The sequence below is a fragment of the Anolis sagrei genome, chromosome 2, assembly GCF_037176765.1.
Source record: "Anolis sagrei isolate rAnoSag1 chromosome 2, rAnoSag1.mat, whole genome shotgun sequence".
In the NCBI taxonomy this organism is placed as follows: Eukaryota; Metazoa; Chordata; class Lepidosauria; order Squamata; family Dactyloidae; genus Anolis; species Anolis sagrei.
The window spans coordinates 196,124,276-196,139,816 of NC_090022.1; the positions used below are offsets into that span (position 1 = coordinate 196,124,276).

Below are 15,541 nucleotides of genomic sequence, written 5' to 3' on the forward strand. Positions count from 1 at the left end.
ATGGATCAGGCCCCGCAACAAAAGCCCAGAAACAAAATGGGGCAAGCTTTTACCCAAATGCATGCCACTATTGTTTATATTTCTTCAATTTCCTGTACATAACTTTTTAAAGATTCAGCTCATCTGAATATTGTTATTGTTGGGGTTATTAATATTATTATATTTATGTATACTCTATTTTTCTCTGCAAGGAGACTCAAAGCATTTAAGTTCTTTGTACATCTCCTAACTGTTCACTTCTAGTGAACAGTTGATGGGCTTTCTTAATGGGCCATGTCTTTTAACAGGAAGAACCAGTGAAATAACAGTCTTTGTCCAAAGATTCTTTAGTGTGAAGTCTTGCTTCTGCCTTCCCCTCCTCGACTTTATTTCTCCCGTTTATAAAAACACCCCTCAGAGGCCAGTCTTAGTTGGTCTATTCCTTTTCCCTGCACAGAGCTCTTTGCTGGACTCCTCCTTCTTTCTACATTAGAGCTACAGTCTTTTAGAGGCATGGATATTGTCTGGAATCCTAGGCCTAGCAATCCAAAACAGGCATTCTTAGCACCTGCTACTGTTGCAGCATTTAGCAGTATTTTTATACCACCAGTACAAAGGACAAAATAAGCTTATAACGAGCCTAAGCTTCACAGGAAAGAAGAATAAGAATAAGACAGATAAATCATCATTTTGCACCAGAGGCAGGAAAGACTACAACCAGCAAAGTCTCCTTTTGTCATGTATTGTTCTAAGTTACCTTATGATAGTCCCGGGTGGAGTTAACCCTTTATTCATCTTGTTTGTCGTAAACTCATTTGGTTATCTTTTCACCTTGCCTAAAGTGCCTCTGTCTGCTAAGGGTCTTAATCATAACAGAAGGCATACAGATAGCCCCTGAGTAAAGCCAGACAGCATAGTTTTCTCAAAGGCTCGGGCATGCCATCCTATTTAGCATTCCATCATGGAGGGCTGGGCTAGGGGGCTAATGCCCTTACATTATTCAAGTGTTAGAAGTGCTAGAAGGGACAAGCCAAAGTTCAGGAACCTAGATATGGTTGGAAACCTCTTTGGTGAGCTGCCTAAGCGAAGGCACAATGGAACAACCAGGTTTTTAATTCCTTGTGAAAAATGGAGAGAGTGGGGGCCTATCTGATCTCCCTCAGGAGAGAGTTCCAGAGCCAAGGGGCCACCACAGAAAAGGCCCTTTCCCTTGTCCGCACCAACCACACTTGCAATGGTGGTGGAAGCAAGAGAAGAGCCTCCCCAGATTATCTTAGAGTATGTGCTGGTTCGTAGGGGGAGATGCAATCATGAAGATAGGCAGATCCCGAACCATAGAAAAAAGCATCTGGTTTAGCCCTGAATTGTCACTTCATTGAAGATGGTTTTACAGTTGCAAACATCAGGTTATCTATGGAATAAGTCATAAGGGAATGCAGCCTACGCCTGCCCTGAAGCAACCCAACTTACCCTGTGCATCACAATCATGATTTGTCAGAAGAGGGAGCTCTTGGCTTGTTCTCCATCAGCTTTGGGTGACACATAGAATGGGTGGCCAGAAGAGGGGAACAAGAGCTCCTAGCTCAGCTGAGATGAAATGTCCCAAGACTATTTCACCACTGCTTGAGTAAAGAAAGATTGGACCACCTTCCTCTTCTCTATTGGATACACATGACACAGGCCTATTTAGTATTTTCACACCTCAGATATATATTTGTTGTTATTTATTTAAAATATTTATATTTTACTTCCTTTTTTAAAAAAATCAGAAGCTAAATATTGCTTATTAAAAGCTTCCATTAAAAATCCCAAAAGATTAGACAGATGGTTAGTAGTTAGGAAAAGGCAGAGTAAACAAGTACTTTTTAATAAGCATATATTAAGAAACTCAGTAAATAAATATAGTATCATAATTTATATTACATCTGTCTTTGTGATAGGTAGACTGTGATATGACCCAGAAGCCTCAGTTCAGCAATATGTAATGGAGGGCTACTCAAAGTCCCCTTCAAACTTAGCATGGCAGGCTAAACAGCTGTGTTGCAGAAAAATACTGCCGATTGGAAGATCAGCAGTCCGAGGTTCAGGCAGAGTGAGCACCCATCATTAGCTCAGCTGTCCATTGTACTGGTTATGCTAGCTAGATTTATTGAGAATCATAGCCCACATTGTTCCTAGCCACTGCAGTTTATGTGACGCCACCAGAAGGATACAGTGGCAAGCTCGACAAGGGTCAGTGAACTGAGGTTGAATTATGGCAATGCAGTGCCCTTGAGAGTGAGTGGTGTCTAGATCTTGGAAATAGGAAAGTTACCTGTTCTGGATTGTGTTGCACTTCCCGTGCAGCAGGGATTCCCAGACTAAGGCATTTTCCAGTTCCCAGCTTAAGCTTTAGACTTGGGGTCATCCTAAGTCTGAAACTACTTGAAGGCACACAACAACCATCCTAATTAACTTGACTATCCCATCAGCCAAAAGCAGTCCCACACTTCCCATTAAAATGCTGCTAAGTTTATGCTAGTTTAAATGGTTCTTCATTTTAAATATTGTATTGTTCTTTCTTGTTTCTTTGTGCTACAAATAATGTGTGTGTGGTATGCATAGGAATTCATTCATGCTTTTTTCAAATTATAGCAGGGCCCCACAACAGTCTGAGGGATCATGAGCTCTGTTTAAAAACTTCAAGAAACCCTGTCCTGGAACAACTGTGTAGTTTGGGCATAGAATGAACAGCAGCACTAGGTCCTGCTTGTCTGGAACATCTGGATTCCACCCTATTGCACATTACTATCTCTGGGTCCAATCTGGAGCATTACACTAGACTCAGGACTTCATCTCACCCAGGGGAGGGTGTGTCGAGGGATAATTATCTTCTTAGCATGGTGTTTCATGTTGCGCCTTCTCCAAAGGATCTGGAGAACTTACTTACTCCCATCACAGGTGTTTTCCCTCTCCCATTTCTACAGAAATCATCAATTTGCTTTGCCATCAAACAGGAAAGTGCAGACTCCTCCCAGTTCTCTAGTATCTAGAAACGCTTAGAGAGGCACCGTGGGATGAAGTCCTCAGTTTAAGCAACCAGCTACATGCTTGGACCAAGTTCTGCTCTCTCATTCAGACTTTATTTATTTATTTATTTATTTACTATACTTGTAATCCGCCTTTCTCAGCCTTATCGGCAGCACAGGGTGGTTTACAACAAGTCAGTACACGTAACAACAAAATACAAATTGAACATTAAAACAGTATAAAACCACAATAGAACCAATAAAAACAATAAAAACCAACACCATTATCATCAGCGTCTCCTACTTAAATAACATTGTCCAAGTTCCATTGTCGAGTGATTCCATTTCCTATGTTAGTTATGCTGCATTTGTAAATGCTTGCTCATATAACCATGTCTTAACTTGTCTCCGAAAAGTTAAGAGTGAGGGAGCTGATCTAATCTCCTTAGGGAGGGTGTTCCATAACTGAGGGGCCACCATAGAGAAGGCACTGTCTCTCGTCCCCGCCAAACATACTTATGATGAGGGCAGGATTGAGAGCAGGGCCTCCCCGGATGATCTTAAAGTCCTAGCAGGTTCATAAGGGGGATGCGTTCAGACAGGTAAATTGGCCTATAACTGTTTGAGCCAGACCTGTTAAGAGGTCAGGTCATGACCCAGACATAACCTGACCTCTTTGGCCTAACTTTCTTTTGTATCTTTTGAGAAAGTTATGTGTCCCGTCCTTTAATGCCAAATTCCTAGTTTTGCCTCTAAACTCAGACCTGACCATGAAACAGTCTATTTTGCTGCCTTTCGTCTACCCTTATTCTGCCCGTGTTCTGCCCTGTCCTTCTTGAGTGGAAAAGCTTCCTTCTTTGCCAACTCCATCTGTAAGGAGGACCCAAGTCCTGGGCACAGAAACCAGTCTGATTAAGATCTCTCATTGGAATTTACTTATTCCCTTTAATAGCTCCTTCTTGCCTGAAGGTCTTCACTCTCCTCCTGGGAATGAGCTTATGCCTACTTGTCTCCTGCACACGTTACTAATCATCCTGATGCAAACAGAGATTTGATCGGGAAAATGATAACCTTTCTTATGCTGCTGGTGACTGTGTGCTCCACTGGGCTGGAGAATGACCTTAAGGGAAATGGTTACAAGCTTGCTCATTCAGTCTGCCCAGCAAACATTAACCCGCTTGCCACATCCACCCCTCAATTCAGATTTTATCAGAATATAAAGTTGGCACCAAAATCTCGGATGAAATCCTATAGGCAATTTCCTCTGTGCTCAAGATCAGATTTTGAAACATACACAGAGGGTTTTCTAAGATGGTACACAGGTCCCTTATATAATCCCAAAAGACGGGATTTTCCATAGGAAAACAGACACCCTCAGTCTGAATTAATTCAGAGTAGTCTGAAAAGTTTCAGAGACCATCCACACTGCAGGGTTATAGCAATTTGATACCACTTTAACTGCTACAGTTCCATTCTATAAAACCCTAGGATATTTAGTTTGCTGTGGTACCAGAGCTCTCTGATTGAAAGAGTAATTTTTTTTAAAAAAACCCGACAAATCCCAGAATCCCATAGTGTTGAGCCATGATAGTGTCTAACCACTATAATTCTGTAGTATGGACAGAGCCCCAGGCAGTATACAGTCTGTCTTAAGTATATTTGCTTAAATCTGCCCAGACAGAGCAACAAACGCTTAAATCTGCCCAGACAGAAAATAATCCGCCTCTGTAATTCCTCACTTTGAGAAACGTAGCTGGAGGCTTTCACATCTTTTGCAATGGATGGCCAAGCCCTAAGGGCAGCCTCTCATAAAGCGCATTGTGACTCTAAAAATGAGGCTGATGGAGGACTATCCATACTACACAATTACAGCACAATTAATCCATTTTAACTGCCATGGTTCAATCCCATGGGCCTGGCAATTTTGAATTTTCTGCTTGGCAATCTTAAGAACCCTTCTTAGAATATCCATGGAAGTATACGTTAAAAGTGGAATAATAGCACTCAAATTCTGTAATGTGAAGGGTCCCTGGTCTTAGGAGTACTGTGGTCAAAGTTATCCAGTATTGCAGATGAAGCTGGTAAGCATTTTGAGTCACTGAGGTCATCTGAGCTTTCAATGACCAACTACCCCCTAAAAGGGCACACTTGATTCTCCAGGGCAAGGGGACTCAAACATTGAAAAGGTTTGAAGGTATCTCCAGGATGCTGAGCCCCATGGTGACTGGCACCTCCATCCTGGGGGTGAAGTTTGATGGCGGGGTGATCATCACAGCCGACATGTTGGGCTCCTACAGCTTGCTGGCCCATTTCTGCAACATTTTCAGGATCATGAAGGTCAACAACAGCACTGTCCTGTGGACCTCCAGCAACTAGGCCAACTTCCAGTACCTCAAGCAATTCGTTGAGCAGATAGTGATTGACAATGAACTTCTGGGTGATGGTCACAGCTACAGCCCCAAGGCCATCAACTCCTGGTTCATCCGGGCCATGTACAACCACCGGTCCAAGTAGAACCCTCACTGGAACCCCATTGTGATTGACGGCTATGCTGGCGGGGAAGGTTTTCTAGGTTATGTCAATATGATCGGTATGGCTTATGATACTCCTTCACTTGCAACCAGATATGGCTTCTACGTGGAGCAGCCTCTAATTAGAGATGTCATTGAAAAGAAGCCCAGCTTGACCCAAGCAGACACCTGGGCCTTCATTGAGCGCTGCATGAAGATCCTTTACTATCGAGATGCTCATTCCTTCAATCGATATGAAATCACAACCTTCATGGAAAAAGTTGTGGAAGTGGAGGGGCCTCTCTCCTTGGAGACCAACTGGGACATCACACACCTGGTCAGTGGCTTTGAGTGAAACTGAAGATCATTCCAGCTATGTTTGTTTCTATTGAGATAAAACTCCAGGCCTTTCATACCAAGGATTAACAGGTCCCCAAATGTCTGTTGTTTTGTAAACCCAATAAAACAAAATGATATATTTTTTAAAAAACAAAAAAAAATTGAAAAGGTGATTTTCTTTTTAACAGTTAAAAAAAATCCCAATTAGCATCCTGTTCAAATGTGGATTTATATGGCTGTTATTGACTGGTCCTCATAAGTTTCACATTACCCCAATGGAAGGGGGCTGGGAAATGTCCGGTGAAGCACTTGCTAGTCATTGGGCATCTTGAGGTAAGGAGATGCAGCAGGACCCCAAGGGGGTATCTTTAGCTGCCTTTCTCAATACACTCTGTGACCAGGAGACCAGTGAAATTGTCTTCCAACACCTGGATCTGCGCTCCTTGAGTTGCAAATTGATAGTATCAGCAGGAAAAGCTATAACAACAGAGCACCAACATCATTGCTAGGTCCTTATCACATTGGCAGTGAGATTCGCCATGTATCAGAGGGTGTGGAGAACCTGTTGCCCCATGCACTGCATTGCCCAGCTTCCCCCTTTCCTCATCCCATGAGGGAAAGCGTCTGCCACCTGGCTTCCCTCATTGATCTCTATGTAACACAGAAAGCATCCCCAGAGGCATACGCTGGCTCTTCTTTTGTGAAGAGTCCCACTGGAAGTAGATGTGCACTGTGGGATATGAGCCAGCGGGCACCATCACAAAAGGGAAGTGGAGCCAGTGTATGCCTGTATTATAAGGTTGTCACACAGCAGGATGTCAGCCATTGTATTTTAGTTTTGTGTGCTTCTTATCATATATATTGTATTTTCTGGCGTATAAGACTACCTTTTATCCCAGGAAAATCTTCTAAAAAGTCAGGGGTTGTCTTATATGCAGGATATCATCTTATAGGGTGGGTGCTGAACCTTCTGAGCCAGACTAGAGAATCTGTGGTTGCCACATATTGGAGGGGGGAACTCAAAAACGGCTGCAGCTGCATCCCCGCCGTATGTGGTGACCATATGAAAGCAGCAAGGGTACCGCTGTACAAGTACGGTAGAAGAAAATCCACTTATCAGGGTTTGTGGAAAGAAGTGACTTAACACGGTCCCGATGATGAAGAGAGTGGACACCTCACCTAAAAGGTGTAAGTGAAGGGCAGAGCAAGCTGCAGGCATCTGGGACACCCAGGGTATGGAAAAAAGAGATAGAGCAACACTGCGCCCAGAAAAACATGTCTCTTTCACCCATCTGCTCCCCCCCCCCCCCCCGGTATCCTATTAACGTACCTTCTTCTCTGCCTCTCAGATCTTGCTCCAGAGGACTGCTGTGAAGTGGTGCAGGCATGCATGTGAGAAATCTGAGAGGCAGAGAAGGGGTTACAGTAATAAGAAAATTACCATATTGAAATCAAATCTGATGTTTTTAAAAAAATTTATTTGGTTTGCATTGGAAGAGGGGTAGTCTTATACGGTGAGTATATCCTAAACACTATATTTTAAGTGGAAATGATGGGAGTCGTCTTATATGCCCAGTCGTCTTATACGCAGAAAAATATGGTAATTCATTCTTAATGTATATAATTTGACATTTTGGCTGTTAGTGGTGTCTAAATATTCACAAATTGCAAATAAATATATGCATAGTAGCATGAAGACAGATGCACTACTGCTGGAAAGGGCAGAGACTTTTCCTCATTTCCCGAAGGTGGAGCTTATGATTCCCTTTCCCCACTTTACCTTCATAATAAATCTTGTGGGTTAGGGTAAGAGATAGTGACAGGTCCAAGGTCGTTCGAGGAGAGCAATTTTCTCCTGTCCTATTTCAATACGCTAATCAATACCTTGGCCACAGAAGAATGGGACTGGGTTGAGGAAAAGGGTGCAAACCGAGAATGCAAATTTACTGTAAATTTTGACTGAAGCATTCTTGGCAACTTTCATCATGCTGGAAGAAAAATGCTAGGAGAGAATAACAAAAATGATTACATGCAGCCCTGCAGCAGTGCAGGTGTTCTCATGTCACCAGGTGCAACGCGAGGTCTCTGTGGTCATTCATCCTGAGGCAAGCAGTCCATCATATTGCAACATCTTGCTTATTACTAAGGTGTTACAAACATTGTACTCACGCAAATCTGTTTTTAATGCCTGCTTGACATGTTCAGTCCTCACCAAGTATGTTGATTGTTCCTTATCTTGAACTAAGAGTTTAGTTTCCTCTAGGCATTAATTCAGGCTGAGTGACTAATTGCTTACTTTATGTTAGACATGGCCAACTTCTACAGTGGAGTGTAGGTCTCCACTTGATGTTAGACTACAACTCTGAGTCATTCCCTTTAGCCATGGCAGCTGGGGCTCATAAGAGTTGCACATTCCCTGACCAATTCTGTACTTAGTAACCTTCGGTGCATCTATACTATAGAATTAATACAATTTTACTTCACTTAATCTGCCATGGCTCAGTGCTATGAATCATGGGATTTCATAGCATGATTTGCATAGGAAACTAACATAATTCCTAACATAATTCCTGTTCAAGAAGACGTTCGAACAAGAAGTGCAATAATTGGTAATGACGACAGGAATGGAACAACGGAAAATGATACTGGATTGTGGTTTGGATGATGAGACGATGAGGAATGGTTTTTTGTAGAAATGACGTTACTGTTTTTTGTATAATGTTGTGAATTGTTTTTATCGTGCTTTGAATACTGTTGCTTTCATGTTGTACACCGCTGTGAGTCACCCTTGGGCTGAGAACAGCGGTCTATAAATAAAGTAAATAAATAAATAAATAAATAAATAATGGTCATGTGGTTCCTGCAATCCCCAAAGTTCTCTTTCTTGGGAATCAGAATGTATATTGAACATTTCCAGTCTATGGGCTATTGTCTTGTTTTCCATATTTGTTGACAGATTTTACGTAAATGAGATTCTATCTCTGAAGATCAGTTGGTCCTCCAGACATTTTAGTCTTTTTAGACCATCCTTTTTATTTCTACTTGGCCATGTAATGTGTACCCTGCTGGCTATAAAGCACCTCCACTCTTAGTTTAACATCCCATTCCCTTTGATTTCTCGGATCTTGTTGAAGAGTTCTCTTGTTCTAACTTTTTCTTGTTTGTCATTCATTGCAGCTTCTCTAAAGTCTGGCCTCGACAGTGTCCCTGCCTGGCACCAGTTCAAACTTCTTCTGGTGCCATTCCATTTCCCCCATTATTCTTAAATTTTGCAGGGATGTTCTTCAGGTTATATTTCAGCATGCTGGTTTGTTTAGAGTTCTTCTTTAGCTGTTATTAGTTCATGTTCTACACAAAAATCTGCTCCTTGTCTCCTTTCTTCAGAGAGAACTAAGCTTCTTTATCTTCTTCTTCCAGTTAGTAGTAAAGGTAAAGGTTTTCCCCTGACATGAAGTCTAGTTGTGTCCGACACTGGGGGTTGGTGCTCATCTCCATGAAGAGTCGATGTTGTCCATAGACACATCCAAGGTCATGTGGCCAGCATGATTCCATGGAGCGCCGTTACCTTCCTGCTGGAGCAATACCTATTGATCTACTTACATTTGCATGTTTTCGAACTGCTAGGTTGGCAGAAGCTGGGGCTAACAGCAGGAGCTCACGCTGCTCCCCAGATTTGAACCTGCGTCCTTTCGATCAGCAAGTTCAGCAGCTTAGTGGTTTCACCCACTGCACCACCGGGGGCTCCATTCTTCCAGTTATGTAGTCTATTTGATTTCTATAGTAGTTATTATAGGATGTCCTTGTATACAGTTACTTCTTAGATGTGTTGAATAATCTGTTTGAGATGAAGAGCCAGTTGATCTCCTGTTTCATTTCTTGAACCTGAATTTTCTTATTATCATTGATTCTGCTCTGTTTCCTATTTTTGCATTCCCTATTTGATTCCACAAAAAAACCAAATACTGGATCCATGACCCATGCTAACCACGCCCACAAATGTGACAAAATAGCCTAACACTTATATCTACTTAACAATAGCCCAAACGTTTGGAGGAACGATGGGAGGAAACTAGTAGAAAACTACCCCTCATTATGCTTGAGCCCGTGAATTTATATAGGATCTCTAGGTTGAAGACTTTCCATCTGGATCAATCCAGCTGTGTGGGGAAAACCTGCCAACCAGAAAACACCAGGCAAGTTTGAATGTGTCAGCTGGCACATCGCTGCCACAATGAAGTGTTTTCTTGAGCTGCAGTGACCCCCAGAAGGAAGACATAGTTTCCCATGGACATGGAAGCTATCATTGCTTCAATCCCACCCAGAACAGCACCCTCAGTCACTTGGTAAGTTGGACATCATATCCACCTTAATGTAGTGAATGCGTTATGGAATGAACCATACTGTTCTTCTCACTGTGATAAATGTTCTATGTCAGTCAATAAATCTGTATGTCAGTGAAGAATGTGTGAGCTATGCCATCCTCTAATCTGATCTCTAGAACCCTGTACACATGACAACAACATATCTGGTTTTGTGTGAAGTTCATTGCCCCAAAAGGCTTGCTCCAAGAAACAAAATAATCTAATTTGGTGATTTGCTATTCCTTCATTCCAGAGATTGCAAAATCAAGAAAGCGAAGGTAAACTTGGAAGCCAAAGGTCACCAGATCTTGGCCTTGTTGGCCTCAGGTCTTATTATTATACCTTCCCTGCTCTTTCTTTCAATCTAGCCTTGGGGATTTCAACCTGGGTTTCCGTGTGTCAAGTGCAACACTTAGTCTAGCACACTGTATGTTTCTCTCAAATAATTGGTTATAGAAATGATACCTTTGCTGGAACAGAGTATTAGGAAAAAATAGATAAAGAATATAAATTAGCTAACTGGAATCGAGGAAGTGGAATATGGGAATCCTAGATTTCAAACTTCTTTTGCAGGCTAAAAATACTGTACTTTTGCATGTTTTATAAAGCTGTCTCACTGTCAAAGCTGGCATAAAAAGCACAGAAGGCACTGCAGTTTCATATGTATTTCATTCATTTTTTTTTAAACCAGCAGCAGCTTTAGGAACCTGCAACTTGAGGGAAGAAAGGCCAAATGATACAAGAGTGGGTGCTTCAGCTATTCCTCTGTGTGGATAAAAGCAGTTTGGATTATAGGCAATGTTAAAAAAAAATTGCATATTTCATCCTGCCCATTCTTGTCAAGGACATTTTTAGCTTGTGTGGCTATTTTATATCACAAGCTGATCTTTAATTTTATTTACTTTTTCTTTTCCCCAGTCTGTGGCCTAAGGAAACTCACAACACAGATTAAAACTATGCACTTTAAATGAGGTGACTTGAAGGCACACACCCCATATATGAAAAAGAAGGAGCAAGCTTGTCACCTGATGTTCTAGAGGCTGGATTCAAATGATAAGAAAACAGATTCCATCTAAACATCAGGAAGAAAGAGCTATTTGACAGTGGAACAGACTTCCTCAGAGGGGTGTAGACACTCCATCTTTGGAGGTTTTATAACAAAGGTTGGGTGGATATCTTTCAGGATTGCTTTCATTGGGTGCCTTCTTGGTGGTGCCCCCCCATGCTCTGGAATGCCCTCCCCAAGGAACCTATGCAAGCTCCCACATTAAAGTGCTTTCGGAAAGAACTAAAAACTTGGTTCTTTCAACAAGCCTTTGATAATGCTTAAGATTGAAGCCAGACTATTCTTTAGCGAGGGAAGGCTAAACTGATTGCATGGATTTTAAATCAATGACTATTGCTATATTTTATTTATTTATTTGAAACATTTACATTCAGCCCTTCTCGCTCAGGGTGCAGCACAACATATACAGAGCAAGTATTTCATGCCGGAATTTAAGATAACAAAAAATATACACCAACACTAACAATAACACTCAAATCAGAATATATCTGCTTTAAAAACTGTTGTTTAACACTATCTTAATTTTGTCAATTTTATATGTCTGGTTTTAAATATTTTATTGTATTTTTAATATTGATATATTGTATTTTATATAAGGTGTGGCACCATATGTACTATTTTTAAGCTCCCCCAAGTCCTTATGGCGGGGATAGTGGCGGGGTATAAATAAAAGTTTATTATTATTAATTATGTATTCTTGTATAGCAGAAGGTTGGATTGGATGGCCCTTGTCATCCCTTTGAACTTTAAATTCTATCATTTTAAATCTTGGAGGGGCCAACTCCTGCAAAATAGGGAAAGCAACCCATCTGTGCTCCAGAGGGGTGGATCTGATTTAATGGTTTGAAGTTACAGGACAGCAGATTTTATTTGAAGGCATTTCTTGGCAGTAAGGATAGTTCAACTAAAGTACCAAATGTCTAGGGGTAAAGTGTCTTTCTCTGGAATTAATCAGAAATAGGCTGGGCAGCTCCCTGCTGGGGATTCATAAGTTCAGGGGTTCCCAAACTAAGGCCCGTGGGCCAGATGCGGCTTTCCAAGGTCATTAACCCACCCCCACCCAGGCCTGTAGCGAGGGGGTGGTTTTAGGGGTTCAAACCCCCCCCCCCGAAATGTTTCAGATTTTTTTAAAAAAACCTGGTTTACTCATGAATTTTAACTGGTTAACCAAATCCCCATGCTAGGTCTATGAGATGCAAAAAAAAAAAAAAAATAAGAGTCCCTCCAGAATTATCTCAAGCAAATATTGACAATTTATTCACACTGTCATTACTTGCAGCAATAGCCGATGTAGTGAAGCAACCAAGCAACTCATTAAGGAGGCCAGACTTGGTGGAGATGGTTGACAGGGATGGAGCTGCAGGCTATTGAAGGTTGCTCTGCCCCTGCTGTGCTCTTTGCTTCAGCGTGAGCTAGGAGGCAGGTTTCAACCCCCCCCCTGAAATTTTCAACCCTCCCCGAAATTTTCAACCCCCCCCTGATATTTTCAACCCCTCCCCCCAAAAAAATTGTCAACCCTCCCCGAAATTTTTTTCTGGCTACGGCCCTGCCCCCACCCTATGCTTTAGACTTGGGGCTGCCTTAAGTCTGAAATGACTTGAAGGCACACAGTATCAACAACCATCCTGATTAACTTGACTATCTCATCAGCCAAAAGCAGGCCCACAATTTCCATTGAAATACTGTAAGTTTATGTTGGTTTAAATTGTTCTTCAATTTAAATATTGTATTGTTCTTTCTTTTTTTCTTCTACAATTGTGGTATGTGCACATTGTGCAGTATGCATAGGAATTCATTCATATTTTTTTCAAACTATAGTCTGGACCCCAACAGTCTGAGGGACTGTGAACTGGCCCTCTGCTTAAATTGTGTGAAGTGCCCTGCTTTAGCTGGAGATCCTGCATTGAGCAGTGGAGTTTGATTAGAACACCCATGAGTTCCTTTCCAACCTTTTGATTAGATGAATCTACTACTCTACAAAGTGAAATAAATCAGCCAATTGTTTTCCTAATGTGAATAGACCAATGGAATCAATGGGAACATAGCAAGCCAACACATGTTAGCTCTATTGACTCATTGTACTTCAGTTGGAGCTAACAATTGAGGTCTAAAATTGCAGAGATTGCAATCCAGAGCTAACACAATGTGTCACTCAGAGGATGGACCCATCAGAACGAGGTCACAGAGGGCTAGCAGTGGAGTGTATCCACCTCTCACTAATAAGCCATCACTGTGACAAAACCATCTGAAACAGCACAATGGGAACATAAAACAAGAGTCGAAGTATTAGTTAGACTGTGAAGACTATATCATTTTCTTGACTTCTCATTTTCCAGGGACAACATGAGGATTTAATATCATTAAGTATGTTAGAGCACCATCTGCAGGCCATTTTCAAGATGACTCTGTAAAAGATTCCAGTATTATTTCTGGAAAATGCATTCACAAGTCCAACTAAAATGGGCAGGTGCTTCTTGAGCTTCTGATTTTTCTGGATTTGACTACTCTATATCCTTGGAAAGTCATCATATGGACATGAGAATGGCTATTTAGATCACTTTCTAATGAAAATGAAGACCTGGGGTGCAAAGATGAAAAGGGTGGGGCACAGAAATCTGACCAGTATGCCACTTGGAGGGTTGCCAAATATGCATTAAAATCTGCCAAAAGCATGGAAAGGTCTGTGGATTCATTTCAGTAAATTGTCACAAATGTGAAAATATAAGGAATATCCCTAACATATACCTTAAAACTTATTTCCTCCTACTGGAGCTGTAGTAGCACAGCAGGTTAAACCACCAGCTGTAGAAAATCTTATGGACTGGAATGTTGGCAGTTCAAAGCTATGGACCAGGGTGAGCTCCCACTGTTGCCCTAGCTTTTGCCAATCTAGCAGTTCGAAAACAATAATGTGAGTAGACCAATAAATACCACTTTGGCAAGTAGGTGAAAGTCGCCCATGCAGACATGCCGGCAATTCGATCAGGAAGGCGTACAAGAACAATGGGTTCCTTGGCATGGAAAGTGGAACAAGAGCACCTCCCCATGGCCGGAAGCTGAGCACAGCCTCCAGATGCTGGAGATGAAAAGACAGGCATACACCTCTGTCTGTGTACTGTCTATCTTTGTTGTTACTTGTATAATGGCATTGAATGTTTGCCATATATCTGTAATCCACCTGAGTCCCCTTGGGAAGATAGAGCAGAATATAAATAAAGTATATTATTATTATTATTACTACTATCCATAATATAATATAATAGACTTTTGCCCCTCCATGTTGCTTTTTTTGTGTGTTTTATAGGCTTTTTTGGGTACATTACTCACTACTTTATTTTATTAACTAGAGTAATTAATTATCTTTATGTAAATCCTATTTTATTAATCTTCTATGCTCTCCTCTCCCATCCTCTTGTTAAATTTAGAGGTCATATTTTACAAGCAAACAGTAAATGCCCTTTATATATCTTCATGGTACAGCTCCTCTTAGTTTTTGTCCCTAGATTTTTTTCTTTCAAAGACAGTTCTCATGACCCCCACTTTCCTGCTCCTTCATGATAAACAGAACAGAATGTGGAGTCACCATATGTCACAAAGACCCACTGAGGTCATGAGCTCATTTCAGGTGTGAGAACCCTGACCTATTCCTTCATTGACTCAAGGGGGGACCATGAGGAGGGCTGCCTCCTGTAAAAGGTTAGAAGTGGGGAAGGGGTGACCAGTCCCAATGGTGTCCCTGGGGCATACCATCTGCCTGTTGGCTGTGCTCTTCATGACCCACTTCCTGGTTTTTTCTGATGGCTTCATCGGTGAAACTGTTTTTCAAGCAACCACAACCGAAAAGCCAGAAGAAGGTAAGTGATGTGATACAGAAGGGGATGCAGTGTGACATCCCAAGAATCAAGAGAGATTGGAGGTGGGGTGGTGGTATACAATGGTTATTAAAAAGTCAGTGTAGCATGAGGTTAGTAGTATAGGGTCTGAAATGAGAAACTTTCACACCCTGAGATATATTTCATGTTGACTGAGTACATCACCCCCACTTCAAGTGGCACTGTTCCTGTTTGCCAATAGCTACTTCTCTTCTCTTCACTGGCATATAGCTCAAACTCTTGGTGTTAGCAGTATATCTGCTCCATAAGGTCCAAAGTAAATACTAGGCAGGAAGGCCGCAACATATCTCTTAGCATTTCTTCTGAAAATTGGCTGCATGATAATACCACTAAATAAAGCTTATTGTCCACCATTACTAGGTTGGAAGGGAACTGGCAGATCCCT

General features: G+C 41.6%; 1 pseudogene; it reads left to right on the forward strand.

Annotated features, from left to right (window-relative positions):
* The first annotated feature begins 867 nt into the window (after positions 1-867).
* Positions 868-5,862, forward strand: LOC132766504 (proteasome subunit beta type-4 pseudogene; annotated as a pseudogene).
* Positions 5,863-15,541: the final 9,679 nt, after the last annotated feature.